At 37.3% G+C, this 21,486-nt stretch overlaps 1 protein-coding gene across 6 annotated transcripts in view; it reads left to right on the top strand.

Moving 5' to 3' along the window:
* SINHCAF (SIN3-HDAC complex associated factor) overlaps positions 1-14,812 on the top strand; it is a 50,904-nt gene extending 36,092 nt beyond the window's left edge. For all 6 annotated transcript variants that reach the window (XM_088798739.1, XM_088798733.1, XM_088798728.1 and 3 more), the window contains one exon: positions 10,542-14,812. The gene's annotated coding sequence lies outside the window, so the exon portion shown is untranslated. The remainder of the gene's footprint in view (positions 1-10,541) is intronic.
* Positions 14,813-21,486: the final 6,674 nt, after the last annotated feature.

The raw sequence follows: 21,486 nt of genomic DNA, 5'->3' as shown, positions 1-21,486 counted from the left end.
CATCCATTTTAAGAAATGGAACATCACCAGTTTTCCAGAAGGCTCCCTCTGTTCCTTTCTGTGACTTCTGAAAATGTAGATTAATTTTGCCTGTTTGCATACTTTATGTATATGAAATTATATAGCGTGTCCTTTTCTGTCTGGCTATGTTTTTGCTCAGCCTTGTTTGTGAGATTCACCTATATTGTTGCATATAGTTTTAGAACATTTATTCTCCTTGCTATATAATATTTCATCATGTGAATGTACCATACTTTTTTCATAGTTATTTGGGTAGCTTCAATGAACATTTAGCACATATCTTCTGGTGATCAGATGGATGGATTTCTGTTTGGTATATACTAGGAGTGGAATTTTTGCATCATAGGATATGCATATGTTCAGTTTTAGGAGTTATTGATAAATGGTTTTCCTAAGTGTCTGTACCATTTTGTACCCCACCAGCAGTGTAGGAGAGAGAGTTCCGGTTGTTCCATATCTTTGCCAACACTTGCTATTTTGCATCTTTTCATTTTAGCCATTCTGGTCACATTTTAGTTTTAATTCACATATGCCTGATGACTGATCAGTTGAGTAATTTTAATATATTTATTGGCTGTTTGTGTGTCATCTTATGAAATGTCTGCAGTGTCTTTTATTTATTTGTAAGAGTTTTTTATGTATTCTGGATATGAGTCCTTTGACCGTGTGTGTGTGTGTGTGTGTGTGTGTGTGTGTGTGTGTGTGGCAAATATTCTTTCCCACACTGTAGGTTGTCTTTTAGATATCTTACTAGTATCTTCTGAACAGATGTTCTTAATTTTATTTTATTTTTGGGTGTAAGGAAGTGTGTCTGGCTTGGTCAACTCCAGGTTTGGAGGAACTGAGACCTGAGAACTTGAGTTTTCATAGTAGTTGCAAACACTTTCAAATACATAACTGGGGTGGGAATTGTTTTTTTCCCCCCAGCTTTACTGAGGTATGATTGACAAAATTGTAAGATGCGCAATGTGATGATTTGATATACGTATGTGTTTATATGTATTATGAAAGGATTCCTCAGTCAAGTTAACTAACACAGATGTTCTTGATTTTAATCAGACTAATTTATTACCTTTTTTCTTTATGATTAATATTTTTATATCCTGTTTAAGAAATCTTTGCTATAAGGTATACTGTTAAATGGATTTTATATGTAATGGAAAAGGAGGCTTGCCATTGATGGGGCGGGGGGCAAAAAATAGTCAATCAGAGGAGGTCAGAAAAGCAGCATTGTGTGGGATTTATAAAGTACAAATTGAAACTGCAAAGTGTGCTCTGTACAGAAAATACTGCCAACTTGACCCTTACTATAGTGCATATTTCCAGTATCAGCTGTGCCAGACAGCTTGGAGAATCAAGAGGTTTGATCTTTTTACTCATCTGAGGGAGAGAGTTTTTAGGCCTCAACTATATTTAAAGCCCACATTTAATTTATTTTTTCACATTGTGAGAGAACTCGGTTACTACTTGGTTAGATACAGGTTTCTTCTTCTTTTTTTTTTTTTTTAAATTTTTATTGGGGAATATTGGGGAACAGTGTGTTTCTCCAGGGCCCATCAGCTCCACATCGTTGTCCTTCAATCTAGTTGTGGAGGGCGCAGCTCAGCTCCAAGTCCAGTCACTGTTTTTCAATCTTCCACCATCCCAGGCGGGAATTGAACTGGCAAGCTTGTTTTTGAGAGCTCGCGCTCTAACCAACTGAGCCCCCCTTCTGGCCGCCCCTCCAGAAGCTCAGTGACTGCTCTTTAATCTAGTTGTGGAGGGCGCAGTTCACTGGTCCATGTGGGAATTGAACCAGCAACGCTGTTGTTCAGAGCTCGCACGCTAATGAACTGAGCCACTCGGCCACCCCAGGTTTCTTCTTGTTTTGAGTAATGTATTATATGAATAAGTGCACACAATTTTTCTATTTATTTATTTATTTATTTATTTTTCTTTAAATTAAAGTTTATTGGGGTGACAATTGTTAGTAAAGTTACATAGATTTCAGGTGTACAATTCTGTAATACATTATCTATATCGCACATTGTGTGTTCACCACCCAGAGTCAGTTCTCTTTCCATCACCATATATTAGACCCCGTTTACCCTCTTCTAGAGCCCCCTCCCCTCTTACCCCCTGGTAACCCCTAAACTATTGTCTATGTCTATGAGTTTTTGTTCTTTCAGTTGTTTGTCTTGTTCTTTTGTTGTTTTTGGTTTATATATCACATATCAGTGAAATAATGTGGTTCTCTGCTTTTTCTGTCTGACTTATTTCGCTTAGCATTATAATCTCAAGATCCATCCATGTTGTCACAAATGGTCTTGTTTCATCTTTTCTTACCACCAAATTGTATTCTGTTGTGTATATATACCACAACTTCTTTATCCATTCATCTATCGAAGGACATTTTGGTTGTTTCCATGTCTTGGCCACTGTAAATAAAGCTGCAATGAACATTGGAGCACACTTGTCTTTATGGATAAATGTTTTCTGATTTTTTTGGGTAGATACATGGGAGAGGGATTACTGGGTCATATGGTCATTCTATTCGTAATTTTTTGAGGAACCTCCACACTGCCTTCCGTAGTGGCTGTACCAGTCTGCATTCCCACCAACAGTGTATGAGGGTTCCTTTTTCTCCACAGCCTCTCCAACACTTGTTACTATTTGTCTTGTTGATGATAGCCATTCTAACTGGGGTGAGGTGATATCTTATTGTGGTTTTTGTTTGCATTTCTCTGGTGATTAGTGATGTTGAACATTTTTTCATATGTCTATTTGTCATTTGTATGTCCTCTTTGGAGAAATGTCTCTTCAGGTCCTCTGCCCATTTTCCAATTGGGTGGTTTTTTTGTTGTTGTTGAGTTGTATGAGTTCCTTGTATATTTTGGATAGTAGCCCCTTGTTGGAGGCAGTGTTTGCAAAAATCTTTTCCCATTCAGTTGGCTGCCTCTTTATTTTGTCGATGGTTTCTTTCGCTGTGCAGAAGCTTTTAAGTTTGATACAGTCCTATTCATTTATTTTAGCTTTTACTTCCCTTGCCTTTGGAGTCAAATTCATAAAATGCTCTTTGAACCCAAGGTCCATAAGTTTAGTACCTATGTTTTCTTCTATGCAGTTTATTGTGTCAGGTCTTATGCTTAAGTCTTTGATCCATTTTGAAATAATTTTGGTACATGGTGACAGATAGCAGTCCAGTTTCATTCTTTGGCACGTGGCTATCCAATTCTCCCAGCACCATTTATTAAAGAGGCTGTCTTTCCTCCATTGTATGTTTTTTGCTTCTTTGTCAAAAATTATCTGTCCTTGTTTATGTGGGTTTATTTCTGGGTTCTCAGTTCTATTTCATTGGTCTATGTGTCTGTTTTTCTGCCAATGCCATGCTGTTTTGGTTACTGTTGCCCTGTAGTACAAGCTAAAGTCAGGGAGTGTGATACCTCCAGCATTGTTCTTTTTTCTTAGGATTGCTTTGGCTATTCGGGGTCTTTTGTGGTTCCAAACAAATCTGATGATTTTTTGTTTTAATTCTTTAAAAAAATGCCATTGGGATTTTGATGGGGATTGCATTGAATCTGTATATTGCTTTGGGTAATATGGCCATTTTAACTATGTTAATTCTTCCAATCCATGAGCATGGGATGTCTTTTCATTTCTTTGTGTTTTCTTCAATTTCTTTTAAAAATGTTTTATAGTATTTAGCATGTAGTTCTTTCACATCCTTGGTTAAGTTTATTCCTAGGTATTTTATTATTTTTGTTGCAATTGCAAAAGGAATTTTTTATTTATTTCTTTTTCTGAGATTTCATTGTTAGTATATAGGAATGCAGTGGACTTTTGTATGTTGATTTTGTAGCCAGCAACTTTACTGTATTCATTGATTGTTTCTAATAGCTTTTTGGTGGAGTCTTTAGGGTTTTCTGTATATATCATCATGTCATCTGCAAAGAGTGACAATTTAAATTTTTCATTCCCAATTTGGATGCCTTTTATTTCTTTGTCTTGCCTGATTGCTCTGGCGAGGACTTCCAACACTATGTTGAAGAACAGACAATTTTTCTTTACAGTGGATATTATCTTCACATTATGCAGGGTGCAATGGGTAGATTAAACATGACCCTCTTTACACCAGAAAAAAATAACGATAGCTAAGAAGCCAACCTGTCTGGCTTTTAAAATATGTATATTTTTTTCATTGTAAAGATTAAACAAACTAAAACAAACAAACAAAAAAAAACACTTGTAAATCCAACTCTCTACCCTCAATCCAATATCCATGAATAGCCTTGGTCTTTTGTCTTCTACTCCACAGCTCAATATCTAGTTCCTGCTTTTTTCCAGTAGTGGTTTGTGTTCCGTTGCTACATAAGCAGGTTTCCAAGTCAGTAGCTGGGAGAAGAGTCAAAGAGGTTTTTACCCTGCAGTTTAATCAGTAGGGATGAAATACTGTCAGGGAGAAGAGATAGGAACATTAATGGTTTCTATTTTGCTGCTCAAAGGAAAAAAAAATGTTTAGGGAAAGAGGAGTTAATCCATATTTGGAAAATAAGAGGATAAAGGGAAATTTATTTTCTTAATGAGCAAGAGTTGAGAACTAGAAATGGTTTATTCAGTTTCTTGTCTGTGAAGAGCCTGTGTACTTACCCACTCCTCTGTGCCATATCTTTGTGTAGAATGTTTCAAAAGAGATAAAACTCAGCCACAGTGATCTGACAGTTAAGGTCCCAAATGAAACCTCACAGTGATGATTCTGAAAAGCACCAGACAAAAGTAACTAAGATAGTAGAGGTAGCAGACACAAATAGCACTGGCAAAAGACTTAGGCAGCAGTCCAATAATTTCTTGTTGATTTTTAGTCCTTTGCTTACAAAGAAAACATAATGTTTTGTTAGAGAGTACACTCTTGCCTCTTTTTCTTTTTTTTTAAATTTTTATTGGGGAAGGGGAACAGGACTTTATTGGGGAATAGTGTGCACCTCCAAGACTTTTTTCCAAGTCAAATTGTTGTCCTTTCAATCCCAGCCATGGAGGACGCCGCTCAGCCTCAAGTTGTTGTCCTTTCAGTCTTAGTTGTGGAGGGCGCAGCTCAGCTCCAGGTCGAGTTGCCGTTGCTAGTTGCAGGGGGCACAGCCCACCATCCCTTGCAGGAGTCTAACCGGCAACCTTATGGTTGAGAGAACGTGCTCCAATCAACTGAGAGCCATCCGGGAGCTCAGCGGCAGCTCAGCTCAAGGTGCTGTGTCCAGTTTTTAGTTGCAGGGGGCGCTGCCCACTATCCTTTACGGGAGACGAGGAAGAGGATGAGCTCCAGCTAACCAGGAGGCAGCTCAGCTCAGGGTGCCGTGTTCCATCTTCGTTGCAGGGGGCGGAGCCCACCATCCCTTGAGGGACTCGAGGAGTTGAACCAGCAACCTTGTGGTTGAGAGCCCACTGGCCCATGTGGGAATTGAACCGGCAACCTTCGGAGTCAGGAGCACGGAGCTCTAACTGCCTGAGCCACCGGGCCGGCTCCACTCTTGCCTCTTTCATCTTCATTGTTGATGGAACTGTGACTGGAATTAGAAATCCAACTTCTATGTTTAAAACTGAAGCATTGTATGTTCCTTTTTCTAGGAACCTGTCCAAAGTAGATACTTAAGATTGTATGTAAGATTTAGCTTACACAGAAGAATGAATTTGGATCCTTCATACCATATACAAAAATCAACTCAAAGTAGATCAAAGACCTAAATGTAAAAACTAAAACTCTTAGAAGGAAAGATAGGTATAAATCTTCATGGTCTTAGATTAGGCAACAATTTCTTAAATATGACACCAAAAGCACAATAATGAAAGAAAATAATATATAAATTGGACTTCATCAAAATTAAAAACTTTTGCTCATTAAAGGACAATATCAAGAAAGTGAAAAGACAACCCATAGAATGGGAGAAATATTTGCAAATATTTCTTTAAAGAAGATAGACAAATGGTCAATAAACACATTGAAAAGATGTTCAACTTCATTAGTCATTAGGAAATTGTAAATCAAAACCACAATTAGATACTAATTCACACCTACTAGGACAGCTATAACAATAATTTAAAAACAGGAAAATAAGTGTTAGTGAGGATGGAGAAATTAGAACCCTTATATATTGCTGGTGGGAAGGTAAACTGGCACAACCACTGTGGAAAACATTCTGGTGGTTCCCCAAAAAGTTATAGAGTTACCACATAAACCCAGCAATTCTACTTCTAGGTATATACTGTAACCAAGAGAATTAAAAACATATGCCCACACAAAAACTTGTACAAAAATATTCATAGTATCACTATTCACAATAGTCAAAAGGTAGAAACAACCCAAATGTCTATCAACTGTTGAATGGGTAAATAAAATGCGGTGTATTCATACAATTGAGTGTTATCTAGCCATAAAAGGGAATGAAATACTGATACATACCACAGCATGGATGCATCTTGAAGATAGTTTGCTAAGTAAAAGAAGCCAGACACAAAAGGCCACATATACCATAATAACATTTATATAAAGTGTCCAGGATAGGTAAACTCATAGAGACGGAAAACAGATTAGTGGTTGACAGGGGATAGGGGTTGGGGGAATTGCTAATATTATGAGGTTTCTTTTGGGGATGATAGAAATATTCTGGAATTAGGTAGTGGTAATGGTTGCAAAACCTTGTAAATATACTAAAAACCTCTGACTTGTACACTCTAACATGGTTAAAATGGTAAATTTTGTTTTGTGCATTTTATCTCAAAAATTACAAAAAAATTTGGCTACAAAGATTGTCCACTAAATTACTATATTTAATATAAAAAGGAAAAGAAAAAAATTAAGTGTTCAATTATGGGTATTCTTTGAATAAATTGTGCTAGAGCCATATGTACAAACTTACAGAAATTAATTTATTGATGTGAAAAGATGTTCATAATATTGAGTAAAGAAAAACCAATGACAAAATAATGTTTAAAGAATGATCCTATATTTTGAAAAATAAAAACAAGCCAAACACCCTAAAGAGTGAGAGACTGGAAAGGCATACACTAAAATATAGATAGCTCTGGGCAGTGGTTTTCTTTTTGCCTCCGAGTATTCTCTAATTTTTTCCACAATAAACTGATGTTGTATTTTTTTAAAGTTATGTTAAAAACAAAACTCAAGAGCCAGAAGGATTGTTTTTCATGACAAAAGTGATTCCAACTCTAGCTCTAAAATTTGCCTTCCGAGGTTTCTTCTCCCCTTCCTCTTTCCCATAATTAAATTATGGTGAAAGAATTGGCCAAAATGGATGAGTCTAGAAATTCTGAAGGCCTGTTCCACTTGGACTCTCTGGCTTGCCCAAAATTGTGGTTTCCTCAGAGTCAGGAAAACACGAAAATTGAAGGGGAAGCGAAGGGTCTCTAGGTAATAAAGAAATCGATTTAGAAAATGTCATTAGGCAAATGGTATGTATAACTGATACACTGCCTGCAGCTTGACTATTTCCTCTGGCCCTTCTTACCTCCCTAGTGAAGGAAGTAAAAAAGACCAGTGTGTTGACAATAAAATTGTTACGGCAGCACTTGGGAGTGCTACTGTAATTATGGGTCTCCGAGCACTTTCCTGCAATTCTAGTTTTCAGATGTTTAAAACTGTGTTGTAAACTCTTCATCCACATTGAAACTTAGCACTTTTGACTGCAGCCCAGAGATTTAATTGTTAAAAACAACAGTGCCTTTTGATTAGGGAGAAAAGAAAATAAGTCTACAATATTTCTGGAACTCGGAATATATTCTCCCACATCATTTTGCTTTTAAAATAAAAACTTTTATGTGATAGTCTTTTTGTATCTTTTGCAGGTTTAAAACCAACATGGAATACTTACTATTAAAAAAAGCAATTTTTAATGACTTACTGATGAAAGTTGAACATTTCTAAAAACTCCAATAAATTATAAAATAATTTTTACTATCAGCCACGAGGAAAGTAGGAGACATTTATTAGCTCTTTACTAGTTGTGTAACTTTGGAAATTTTACATAACCTCGGTGCTTTGTTTTTCTCTGAAAAATGGGATCATAATAAAACCTACCTCATTGTGGCAGCCACGAGGTATGCCACTCAGATCTTCCTTCAAGAAACCCGGCCAGCTGTTCAACTCGAAGGGGTGCTTTAGCCGTTAGCACTTTTAGGATCCACCGCAGATTTTGAAGCAAGGTTGTGACCTTCTGGAATAGCCCCCTGCCAGTCACTGAGCTCAGTGGGGTCTGGGCATCGTCATTTCAGCCCAAGATGAGACTCCTCTAATGGGCAAAACGTTGCTCCGGAGTTGCTGATGGCCAAGACCTGGTCAGACTGCAGAGCGGTCTGAGGCTCCCCCCGCCCAGCCTGTTGCTGCTCCCTTTCATAAGTGTCAGATCTGCACTGTGGTCTGAACATTCCCTGCCCAATCCTGCCTTTTCCACCTTTTGTCTTTCACAAGCATTGTCCCCCAATAAACCATTTACATTCCCAACTCCATCTGCTTCTCAGAGGACCCAACTGACTCAGATTTGTTGTAAGCCTTAAGTGTGAGAGTCCATGATGAACGCTAGAGGATGCCTGGCACATAGTAAGCCCCAGTAAATGCTTAATGCTACTAACATTATGTGGTTGATTTTAAAAAATGAGTTTTTAGTTTTGGACATGACTATTTTCTCATTGATTCCTGATTTGGTTTCCACGATCCTTTTCAACTGGCATATAAGTACATGATTGCACATACACTGACTAAAATTTTTTTAAATAAAAGTTTTATTGTTAGTGTCCTGTGAAGGAAAAAATTTAGACAAGTGTTGACTAGCATTTGGCAAAGAAATTAAAGACAATAAAGCAAAGAGGATACATGAAGTGAAGATAATAGATTCTGTGAGGACAGAAAATTTTATTTAACATTTAAATAGTATATGTCATGTTCTCTTAACCACTCACCTGCTTCCCACCTTCCTCATAAGAAGTCTTCCTTGTCAGCATTTAAAAGTTCTGTTTTTAAGAAGATTCTTGGGTCTGTAGCTTAACTCTATCACCATCTTTTGTTAGGTTAGGCATTGTTTTTATTCCCCAGAAAATTTTCCGGAACTACTGTTTTTTAGTTTGTCCAATTCAAATTTGGGCTTCTTCAGCTTTTAGTTTTCTAAGAAATTAGATTTTTCTATGTCATTCCCAAGCTTATTGACTATTTATTTGAAGTCATTTAAAAAATATCTTCCGTGACGTGATTCCCATCACTTTCCAAATTGGAAACACCTACTGGATATTGATGGATAGAGCTGGCCGTCAGAGATTGTAGAAATCTTTTATGCTTTTTGGTAAATCCAACACAAAATAAGCAATGCAAATATCCACTGCTTGTTTGCCATGATTGTGTACCCACAAACCCCCATGTTTGCCAGAATATGTCCCATTTTGCTGGTGAAACATACTTTATGAGTAAGATCCACCAGAGAAGTTGGTGAGGCGGGTTTTTGCCCTGAAAATCCTTGGTAATAGTTGGAATGTAAGAAATGTAACTTTGTCAGAAATATTCTCTCTAAAAATATAATCCTAAAGGCCATCAGATACAATTTTGACTCCTTGAGTCTTTGTGACTAATATTAAATATGGCTGGCATTTTCATATCATGTCAATCTAAACAGAGTATCAACTGTTTTAGTCTTGGCTTTGTTTGTTTGTTTTTTCTATGAGATGCTAGTTCTTTCTCGCTATGGTGGTTACTAGTCAGAAAAGCAAAGACAGTTTACTTCTTAGCGATGGGCAGAGTAAAAGTTACCAGGAGTCTATAGGAAAGGCACAGCACCCTAAGCTGCTTAAGGGCAATTATTGTTGTCTATGTAATTGCGTTTTCCACAATTCTTAGCCTTAGTGATATGCATGTTATAGTTTTTGAAAGTAAATTTAGAGGATGTGTTAAAATGTATGTGTTGTGTAAATTGTGGAGTGAGCTATAATAGTTTATCAATTTGTATGTGCTTATTATAAAGTTAAACAAAAATGTGGATTTGACTACCTTAAACATGGTAAACTCCTGACTCTTTCAGTATTATCTGGTTTATAACTTTTATGAATTTTCCAGCTTTGTTAACCAAATGAAACATTTTCCAAGGTATTAGGATGTTGCCGAAATGTTGCCTTCAGCAACTAGCAAGGCCAAAGATGGCTCAGTTGGCTTTGCCGAGAAGTGAGCACTTGTTCTCTGGGGGTGCTAAGAGGCTGGTCAGGGCGATGACAGTAAGAATAGGTGATCGCTCATTAAGCTGTATTACAAGGAACACTGTCATTCCCTAATCCTTGCAGCATGTAAGCCAGAACTTACTGACCATTTATTAGAATCCTGAAGAGGTGATTTGTATGTGAGAATAGAACAGGGGAAGAAGACTGCTAAGATCCCTTCTGTATTAAAAAGAACTGTACTTGAAAATTAGATTCATAAAATTCATAATAATGTTTAATGCTTTATCAAGGATATTCATAAGTGAAACTGACTTTTTTCTCCCTTTTTTTTTTTTTTTTGGCAGGTGCCTGGCAGTGAAGAGGACAATGGCTATTGCTGCAGTTTGGTGTCATTGCCTTGACTTGGACTATGGGGCCAGCAGTTTTCCCCACCATTGCTTTTTCCACCAGCAATGCAAACGTCACCAGAGTGAAAAAGGCAAATAACGTCTTACTTTTATTATGTAAACAGAATCATTTTTAAATTCAGTCTGACAATTATTCTCTTTTATTTAGAGTAGTCTGTTTTACAATTAATGTAATTACTAATATATTTGTATTTATATCTATCATCTTACTGTTTGTTTTCTATTTTATACCATGTGTTCTATGTTCTTTTTTCCCTAGCTTTTTTGGCTTTCTTTTGGAGTAATTATTTCTTATTATTCCATTGCTCCCGGCCCCCATAGCTTCTTAGTTATTCTTTTACTACTAGTCTTTTAGTGGTCATCCAACAGTTACAACATGCATCCTTGATTAATTAAAATTTTAGTATAAATAAGTACTTTTACCACTTCCTGGACAGTGTGAGGACTTTGAACACTTTTACTCCATTTACCTTCCTCCTGCATTTAAAAAATTTTTGATTTTGAAAAAAATGTTATACCTTCAGAAAGTTGCAATAATAGTGCAATAAACTTCTACATACCCTTCACGTAGATTCACCAATTGTTGACCTCTCTCTCTCACTTTCTCTCTTCCTCTCCGTTTCCCTCTCCCTTTCTCTCTCAGTTTTGCTCTTAAAGCCTTTCAACTGATTGAATGAGAGTCTCTCCCAGATTCTCAAGGATAATCTCCTTTACTTAAAGTCACCTAATTGTAATTGTTAGCCATATCTAAAAAATACCTTCACCTAGATTAGTGTTTAATTGAGTAACTGGATACTATGACCTAGCCAATTTAACATATAAAACTAACAAAGCACATCAAGTTTCCTTCTAGCTATAGGTCAAGGAATATAGCACCATTTATACTTTACATTTGTTCATTCATGTATTCATGTGTTCATTCATTCATTTATTCATTCAAGAACTATTTCTTGAGCACCAGCCATGTGCCAGATGCTATGATAGATGCATGGATACATATTCTAAGATCCAGACAACTGACTTGTAAATAACTATTACCATACAACCATTTGTTAGTTGGGAGCCCCTTGTATATTTTATAAGCTATTGCCTTGTTTCTTTTGGACTTACTTTATTTTCCCCCAGGACACATACAGGAATGTATTTTTTTTCATGACTTTCACAAATCTCCTTTTCAAGTAAATATAAATATCTCCTATCTAAAACCATATTTTAATTAAACTATTTGTTTCACCAGAAAGGTTGAGCTCAATGGAAGGGAAATCTCAGCCCAATCGAGCAGCTTATTTCCAAAACAGCAGCAAGAGAGGACCCATTGCATAAATGCTTTGCAAGCTTCTGCTTGCATCATGATTGCTAATGTTCCTTTACCCAAAGCAAGTATCAAGGCCAGTCCAGCGTCAAGAGGTGGACTAATAGACTCCACATCTTGATGGAAATTGCTGCAAAGAATTTGTGGCCATTTCCCTCCCCACCCCCATATATACAATGGTTTGAATGTAATGTGAAGCATATGACAGTTTGTTTGCAGCTAGTCAGAGCATCACACCATGGAGTCCAGTTGGACACATTCTGGGGCATATGGGGTTTTTCCCACCACTTTTTAACATAAAGGGGAAAGCTGGTGATTATATAGTTGGAGCTGACAAACCAAATAATTCAAGCATAAAAAAATCTCCTTCGAAACCTGAATTTTTGGTTTTCTCTTGCATCAACCAGACACTTCCTCAACTGTGCCCTTTGTTTTGAAGACTTTAAATCTGCAATTTAAATTACTGCCTCTTTGTTTTTTAAATCCCTGTGGACATAACCATTCGTCAACCCATGGAAGAATACCCAAATTTCCTTCTTTTTCTTAATTATACACCTTCTAAAAGATTATTATTTAGATTCAAACTAAAACATTTTACTCACCTGGCAACACCTTTTTATATTTTCTTAAATAAATACAATGAAAGATATATAATAGGTGCTTTGGTAGTTGTCCCCCTCCTCCCATGGGAAAATTACTTAGTTTTTGCAATACAACATGCCATGCTTTAAAATTTGGCAAGAAATAATGAAAATATACCCTTTAACAAAGTTCCGCTTAGGACAACTGAATAGCTAAGATACTTAGCTAGGCAAATTCAACCATAAACTTTCTAATTCTACCGTGTACAAACCTTCAGGATCTTGTAAGATGACCCTATTGACCTGGAAGAATGAATACACCTTTAAGGAATGAACAGATTACTTGCTTCCCATCAGCAGACTTAAGCTCAGTAGTTTCATGGCAGTGTAATAAAGCTTTGAGAAGAACACAGTTCAGATGATAACCACTAGCCAGAGAAAAGATTGAACTCAATGTATTTCAGTTCTGAGTGGGGTATGCTCATATATAATTGGGTGCTTTCCTCAGTGAAAGCTGTACAAGCACATGTCCTGGAAGAATTTGGCTGCATTCAGTTCCAATTAACAAAGGGCATTTTTCAAAAATCTCAAGAGTTATATAAATAGCTGCAAAGGGTGTTAATTGCAGAAATAACGCTGGTGTATTGAGTGAATAGCCATGTGAATGAGCTTTGTAAACTCTGCAAAACACTCTAAAAATATTTGTCATACTTTTTATACTTGTTACACAATTCATGCACACAGACTTGTACATTCCACCTTCCACAAAATGATTTTTGTAGTGTGTTTAGACTGAACATGAAATTATTTTGGTACTGCTATTCCAAGATCAGTGAGTTTTTTTGTTTTGCTGTCTTGCCACCAGAATCTAAGCAGTGTCCCAGTAGCATCTGTAGTTCCCTGAAAGGATTATTTCTGATGATTTACATATACCCAGTTTAGAAATTGTGAAAATGGAGAAAAATATGAAAAAGAAAATAAATCACCAATAATCCCATTTCATAATACCTACAGGTAGTCGTCATTAATATTTTAGTGTGTTTTCTTCTTGTCCTTTTTCTGTATGTATAAATACATAAAGAGATATGAAAGTTATATGTATTTTACATGATACTATGATATTATATATAAGACGCAATATAGCACAGTGGTTAACATTATCAGATAATTTAGGTTTGAATCCTGGCTCCTCTACTCTCTAATTGTGGTAAGCTGGGCAATTTACTTACTATTTCTGTAATTCAGTTTCCTTAGCTGTGATGTGGAATAGTGTTAGTGATACACTTTGTAGAGTTATTGTGAGGATTAAGTTGGTTAATACATGTAAAGTATTTAGAACAGTTCCTAGCAGATTATAAATTGTTCAGTATTGTAATTATAAACAATATTTATCACATAACACCAGGGCATAAGCATTTTCCAAAATAATTTAAAATGCAATGAACATATGACTGAATATCATATTCCATTGGATAAATATACCATAATTTACTTAACCAGCCCCATTATTGAATATTATGTTTCTGATTTGTTACTCTTATAAATATTACCTCAATGAATATCTTCACCCAGCAAGTTTTATCTGCATTTCAAATTCCTTGATTAAATTAGACTCTGGTAACATGTCTCCATTATGACCCTTGGTGAGCCCCCTCTTCTGGTATTTTTGCCCAGTCTAAGCCCTCCTTCATACTAAATAAAGTTTTAATGTTTAACTAGTAGGATATTGCAGACGTGATGAAGTGTGATTTCTGAGGCTAAGTCACAAAAGTAGTCATGGCTTCCGTTTTGTATGCTCTCTGTTGGATCACGTGCTCTGGCAGCGGACAGCTGACACACTGTGAAGACGCTTTAGTGTCTCTATGGAGAGGTCCGTGTGGTGAGGAACTGAGGCTTCCTGCCAACTGTTACGGGAATGAGTTGTCTTGGGAGCAAATCCTCCAGCCTCAGTCAAGCCTTCAGTTAACTGAAGCCCTGGCCAAAAACTTGAAAAACCCTGAGCCAGAACCGTCTAGCAGCACAAGCTGCTCCCTGATTAACCTGCAGAAACTATGTGAGATAATAAATGCTACTGTCTACAGTGAATATAGACAACCATATTGTATTATCATCAAACTTACTAAGAGACTAGAACTTAAGTATTCCAATCACTAGAAAGAAATGATAATTATGCACTGTGATAGAGGTACTAAATATTGCTATAATGGCAATTATATTACAATATATAAAAGTATCAAATTAACATGTATGCCTTAAACTTACATGTTATATGTCAAATATATTTCAATTAAAATATTATCCTATAAGCTTCTAAATTTGGGGGTCCTTTTTTTATGCAGCAATAGATTACTAATATATAGACAAACTGGGTTAAAAGGTAGAATATTTAAACATGCTTGATAGTGTTAAATGGCTTTCCAGAAATGTTATGTTTTAACTCCCATCAGAAACATGTGAAAGTACTTACATTATTACACCTTCATCATCACTAAGTTTTTGTAATCTTTGTACTTGGGTAGAAAAAGTGGGCATTTTGCCATTTAAAAATTTTCTCTCCAGTGAGGTTAATTTTTTTCTTACAGTCTTTTTTTGTTTTTTTAACTTTTATTTTTTTAAGTGTGTTTTTCCAGGACCCATCAACTCCAAGTCAAGTAGTTGCTTCAATCTAGTTGTGGAGGGCACAGCTCACAGTGGCCCAAGTGGAGATCAAACTGGCAACCTTGTTGTTAAGAGCACTGTGCTCTCACCAACTGAGCTATCCGCTGCTCCCTAGTCTTTTTTTTTTTTTTTTTTTTGAGCAATTTTAGGTTCATAGCAAATTGAGAGGAAGTTACAGAGATTTCCCATATACTCCCTACCCCTACATATGCACAGCCTCCTCCGCTGTCAACATTCCTGGACCAGAGCGGTACATTTGTTGCAATTGATGAACCTACATTGACACATCATTATCACCCAAAGTCTGGAGTTTACATTAGGGTTCAGTCTTGGGGTTGTACAAGGTTAATTTTTTCATGTTTCTTTTTCATTTGTATTTCCTCTTCTGGGAATCCTCTTGATAATTTGCTCAATCTCCTATTGCATCTTTGTGTTTTTCTTAGCAATTTGTATGAACTCTTTATATATAAAGCATATTAACCATTTGTTATATTGTTATGTTTTTCAACTGGTTATTGCTTTCTGATTATATATTTAATGATATACAGATGTTTTAACTTTTTATGAAGTTAAATGGACTGTGATATCTTCTTATGTGTTTAGACTTAGAAAGTCCTTTCCTTTTCAGAGAAGGTACATGTTCATGTTATAGCTTTTGGTTTTGTTTTATATTTGGATCTTTAATTCCTCTGGGATTTACTTTCTTTTTTTCCTGTCACCAAATAGCTAGCTATTTTTATAACACTATTTATTCAATAAATAGAACAATTTCCCTCTGTCTTGTTGGTTAGTGATTATTATATATTAAGTTCTTTTAAACTCTAGTACCTGTCTGTGCTATTTTATTTCACTGAAAAGCTCTTCTTGTGTCAATATCACTTTGTTTGAATTATTATGGCTTTACAATGGACTGGAAGGACTAGTTAGTAGAATGACCTTTGAAGTATGACCTCATGGACTCAGAGCCACAGAGCTTTCCAGAATGCAATCAGATGCCATTTAAAAATGTTCAAGAAGTTGATGGTCTTTCATATAAGAATATGAAAGAAAGCAAAATTTTATCAAAATCAGAAGTCTGTGGAGCTGGTTAGAAAAAATCATTTTAACATTCTAAGAGCCAAATAAATAAATCCCATCATGCGTTTTAGCAGCCTGGGTGAGAATTGCAGACTCCCGTGAGTGAATGGAAGAAAGAGGTCATGATATGATTCAAATCCAGGGAGGTCAATGAGTTCTGCTGCATGAACAAAGTTTGACCAAAAAATTAATTTTCATATATCTTTGTCAAGCTATGGAAAATGTGAGAGAATTCAACTGTAAAACTACCTGTAGACATTCCTTTGATAACTTTTCCTTCGGTTATAAATTTCAAGTTTTCAACTTTTGAGTAAATTCCGGCCATTATAATTTTTCTATTAACCATCTAGTTTGTTAAGATTTCTATTTATCTGCATATATTGATGTTTGTTATTTTATAATAGAAAATTTTCAGCATATTGCTCATTTTTTACATTATTTATGTTTTTGTGTGTGTGTATTGAATTTCATAACAGAAAAATGTTTATTTTGTTTGTATTTTTCTCCCTAAAACACCTGCTATTAGATTTACCAGTTTTACTGTTTTTATTTTTCTTTTAATTTATTTCTATCATCTCTTTTCTTAGATTTATTTAGCTATTCTAATTTTATGAGTTGAATAGTTCAACTTTATTTTTTAAGAAAGTCTGTAAACTTTAAGGTTATTTACCACTGAATGGACCTTGATTACAACTCCTAAACCAAGTTTTCTATATATTACTCTTCTTCATTATTTTTCAAATAGTTTCATATGATATTTATGTTTTCCTCTTTGACTCAGTATTATTTTATTTCTTAAAAAATGATGCCCAGACTAAGCAAATCACTAGTCACACTCTCTTTTTACATTTTTAAAAAACTGGAATAACTTTCTTTTTGTTCATTTCTGGAATAACTTTTTTTTTGTTCATTTCTTCTTTAAACTTTCTCAAAATTATGCCATAGAAGAATTTGCATAAAACCAATAGAAGGCATTGCGTTTAAATCCTTTAGTTCATTTGTTTGATACTACTCCTACTTGCCCCAGATTAAACCAACTTCTCTGGTGTTCTGTGTGTTCCCGGACCCTAGCCTACAGCCCTCTTCCTAAAAGAAGTTTGGGTCATGGACTTGTGCCTGACAGAGCACTGGAACCTGGGGGGAGGAGATCTCACATCTATCACTATGGCTGCCGTATTGTGGACAGATTGTGTGAACTTTGGAAAGCCACGAAGCCTCTGGTCTTGGTTTTTATCATTTCAAACGAAAGAGGATTGGGTTTGGTGATTTCTGAGGCTCCTTCCTGATCCAACATCCCTGGTTTGATTTTCAGGAGTTTGGTCCAGGAACGCAGGCTGTGGTTTTGACATACCTACCCCTCTGGTATTGTCTCTTGCTCCATCACAGTGGCCAGTGCGTACCCAAATCTTTTTACTTGTGAGGCACTGTGTGGTGTGCTTTACACGCTTACGTGCATTGAAGACCTTCAGGACTCTTATGCTGTCTCCGTTTTACAGATGAGGATGGAGAAGCTTTCTGAGGTTATGGGATTTATCCAGATAACACAGCTAATAACTGATGCAACTGAGTGCAGATCCTGGGCACCCTGACTTAAGAGCCAAAGGCTTTTGCTTTGTACCACATTGCAATGGATTCTTCTTATTTCCTGCTTGTTTCTGGATTATTCTGTTCCAGTTTTTACCAAGTCAAGAAATTAAAATGAGAAAGAGTGGAAAACTTTCAGATACTAGAAGTCAATGAAAATGAAGAAGAAGATGAAAGAGGAGGAAGAGCGAAAGGGGAGAGGGAGGGGGAGGGGAGGCGAAATGGGAAGAGGAGAAGAAGAAGGAGAAACAGATACAAGTTTGTTTGGGATAGTTCAGAAAAACAGCAATAATAAAATTTGCACCTGTTAAAATTTGGACACTAGTTCCCTTCCCCACCCCGGCCCCTCACCCCAGTTCATTTTTGAAAACAGGGGAACTCTGTAGCTAATAACACTATGGAAGGCACTAAGGCAATAAGATAAATCATGTTTAAATAAGATGTTGATAGCCTGACTTCTTTTTATAAGTGTAATCAAGGCAAGATATGCTAAGTTCCTTACAGTTAACCATATTGTAGCTCCACTCATTACAAAAGCATTTAAAAATAATTCTAATATATTTCTAATTATTTACTATATAAATTATGCTCTTGCATTTTACATACGAAACTTGATCATTTTTTAAAAAATATTTTATTGGAGAAGGGGAACAAGACTTTATTGGGGAACAGTGTGTAATTTTCCAAGTCAAGTTGTTCTTTCAATCTTAGTTGTGGAGGGTGCTGTTCAGCTTCAAGTTGTTGTCCTTTCAGTCTTAGTTTGTGGAGGGCTCAGCTCAGCTCCAGGTCCAGTTGCCATTGCTAGTTGCAGGGGGCGCAGCCCACCATCCCTTGCAGGAGTCCAACAGGCAACCTGTGGTTGAGAGGATGCACTCCAACCATCTGAGCCATCTGGGAGCTCAGAGGCAGCTCAGCTCAAGGTGCCGAGTTCAATTTTAGTTGCAGGGGGCACTGTCCACCATCCCTTGTGGGACTTGAGGAATCGAACTGGCAACCTTGTGGTTGAGAGCCCACTGGCCCATGTGGGAATCGAACCGGCAGCCTTCGGAGTTAGGAGCTTGGAGCTCCAACCACCTGAGCCACCGGCTGCCCCAAACTTGATCATTTTATAGGTCACAGAAGATTAACGTTGGAGGGGAACTTACAGATCACAGAGTTGATTTTCTCTTCCTAAACAGGAAAAGTGACATCATATCTGTGATTGCACTAATTACTGCACAGTTAAGATGTTTCAAAATGTTTGGAAAGAGGTAAGAAAGAAATTCTTAAGCGCACTTTAGGATTTTGTTTAAGGTCTAATCTTCTATCTTCAATTGAAAGTATGTCTAAATTTTAAAAACATGCTCATATTGACAAGACAGATTTAGATATACAATTAGTTTACAGTATCAAGTATAAATAAGTGCAGAAATTGAGCCTGTGTAAAAGTATTTATTTGTAACTAGCTCCCTCTAGTGAGATTACTTAAAATTGCATGATTCATTTCTCATAAAATTTTGAGAGCTATTTTCACATTTAAAACCGCAAATCTTTGAATTTTATGGAGTCCCAGATTACAGAGTCCCAGATTACAGACTAATAGATTTTTTTAATTATAGGGCCTATTTTAGCAATTCGTTTATGATGAAAAACAATCCAAAGATACATATTAGCCACATCTCAACACTGCTATTGCAACTTTTCAGAGAAACAATAAAATGGCCTTTAAAGATAAATTTTGGTAGAAAAGTAAAATACTTACTGTTCTTGAGATGAGAAGTAGATGTGGAGCATTATAGAAAGATAGCGATGAGATTGTTCCAGAATTCAGATTGAAAAAAGAACAAAACCCAAAAAACCTTGTTAAAAGTTCACAAAGTGCTTGTACTTGTTATTTATTTCTTTTTCATTCGCTCTTTTGGATATCTTGTGAGTTAGGTGCTATTCCCTTATTCTGAAGGTCAGGAAACAGGGTCACCAAGTTAAGTGACGTGCCCAGTGTTACAGAGCACTGTGGAGGCTGTGGTGTGCCGCCCAGGTCCCCTTCAGGCCCGAAATGCTACTTAGTCCTCCAGTTCCCAGGGGAGTTGTGGATGATGCCTCTCAGCTGGGATGTGCCCCAGAATTGTCCTCAGCCAAAGAGAGACACCTTGCCCAAGGTTATGCTCCCTCTCCGGGGCCAGTGCTTATCCAATCACTGCTTCATGTGGGAGACAGACTCAATCTGGGGTATCGTGGAATAGCCATCCCAGCTCCAGAGCTCCCCATGGAACCCCTGAGACCTCTGCTACCACTGCACTTCAGTTCAACTTTTTCTCTGCCCAGTCTTTCTGCCTTCACCACTTACAGATTCTGTTTCTGCAAGGATTCTCCAATAACCTCTGCATAGAGTGTTTCCCTGTGAACCCAACTGATAACAGCTGGTCCGGGATGTGGTCCAAGGAACCATCTCTAAAATGGGTGTTTTTTTTTTGCTGGTTCTGGCTGGCTGTAATAAAGACCCTATCGCGGGTGGTGGAGGAGTATTAATAACCCCAGGCATGCAGTTCCAGGGCCATCGTCAAAACTTTTACAAGTGGTAAACTCGGGAGGGATACTGATGGAAGGCAATGCATTGGCAGGTGCAAATCTCAGGTTTGAGAGTTTGTCAGGGGAGGGGAGAAGAATGAAGTAAAGGTAAGAATATTTGAATTAAATGGCTGCTGCTTGGGGCCACCGATGCTTTGGAGAGAGACAATAAATGGCTGAGGATGATTACTCACCAATATTATAGGAAATGTGAAACCAGAGTGCTTCCTGGGCTGTATATAAATAGATTCCCATCTCCTGGAGCCTGGTAGCAGTAAAGCTGAAGATTGATAAATTATTAGGGTAGCCGAGTTCCAGAGAATGTTGAATTGTCAACTCTAGCTGGTCTGCTGTATCCAGTTCAGGGCCCTGATTGGAGTAAGTGAGACTCAGACTTTGGATAGGGACATCTAGGTCGATGCACTAAGAAAACTTGAATCCCCAGATTCTCTTGGACCCTGTGCACCTGTGCATGTGACCCACTCCTGCCTGTTAAAGGCTAGAGCCTCTTGTTTATTTGCAGATGAGGCAGAGGGTCCTGCCTTGCAAGAAAATCCATGCCCTGCTCAGATGCACCTCTGCCTCCCCTCTTGGCCATCAGACCCATAACGGGTCAAGTCGCGACACAATCCAGCCATAGCGCTAGGCCTGCTGGGGGAGAAAGGGACTATTTCCCGAAGTAGTTGGAGGACCTGGTCAGCGTGTCCCATCAGGAACTGGGAGTGTGTGTATGGGGCTGGGTCCTGAGGGTGCTGACTCAAGGGGCACAGAATATGACATTGGAAAAGGGAGAGTTTGTTTATATGAGAGCATTCTCTCACGGTACAGGATTTACACTTTGGCAAGGAGCCCAGGAGATGGTGCTAATACACTGCAAGTTTGCCTCTTAGACTCAAAAAAGTGTCCTATCTTGAAATGAGGTAGAGCTGGAAACACTGACATGGCAGGTGGTGAAAGAAGGAATCGAAATGTCCAGAGACGTAGACATCCTAGACTGAATATACTCTGGAGGCCAGAAAACCCACCATAGTGGGAACACAGAGGACATTCTTTTTACACTGCTGCTAAAGCATGGCCTGGTGAGAAGGGAACAATATCACCGAGAAGCTCTTGTTGCTTCTGT

Source organism: Rhinolophus sinicus, chromosome 1 (genome assembly GCF_057876585.1).
Source record: "Rhinolophus sinicus isolate RSI-liver-muscle chromosome 1, RSI-T2T, whole genome shotgun sequence".
Classification (NCBI taxonomy): domain Eukaryota; kingdom Metazoa; phylum Chordata; class Mammalia; order Chiroptera; family Rhinolophidae; genus Rhinolophus; species Rhinolophus sinicus.
This window is presented reverse-complemented; position numbering and strand designations above follow the sequence as displayed.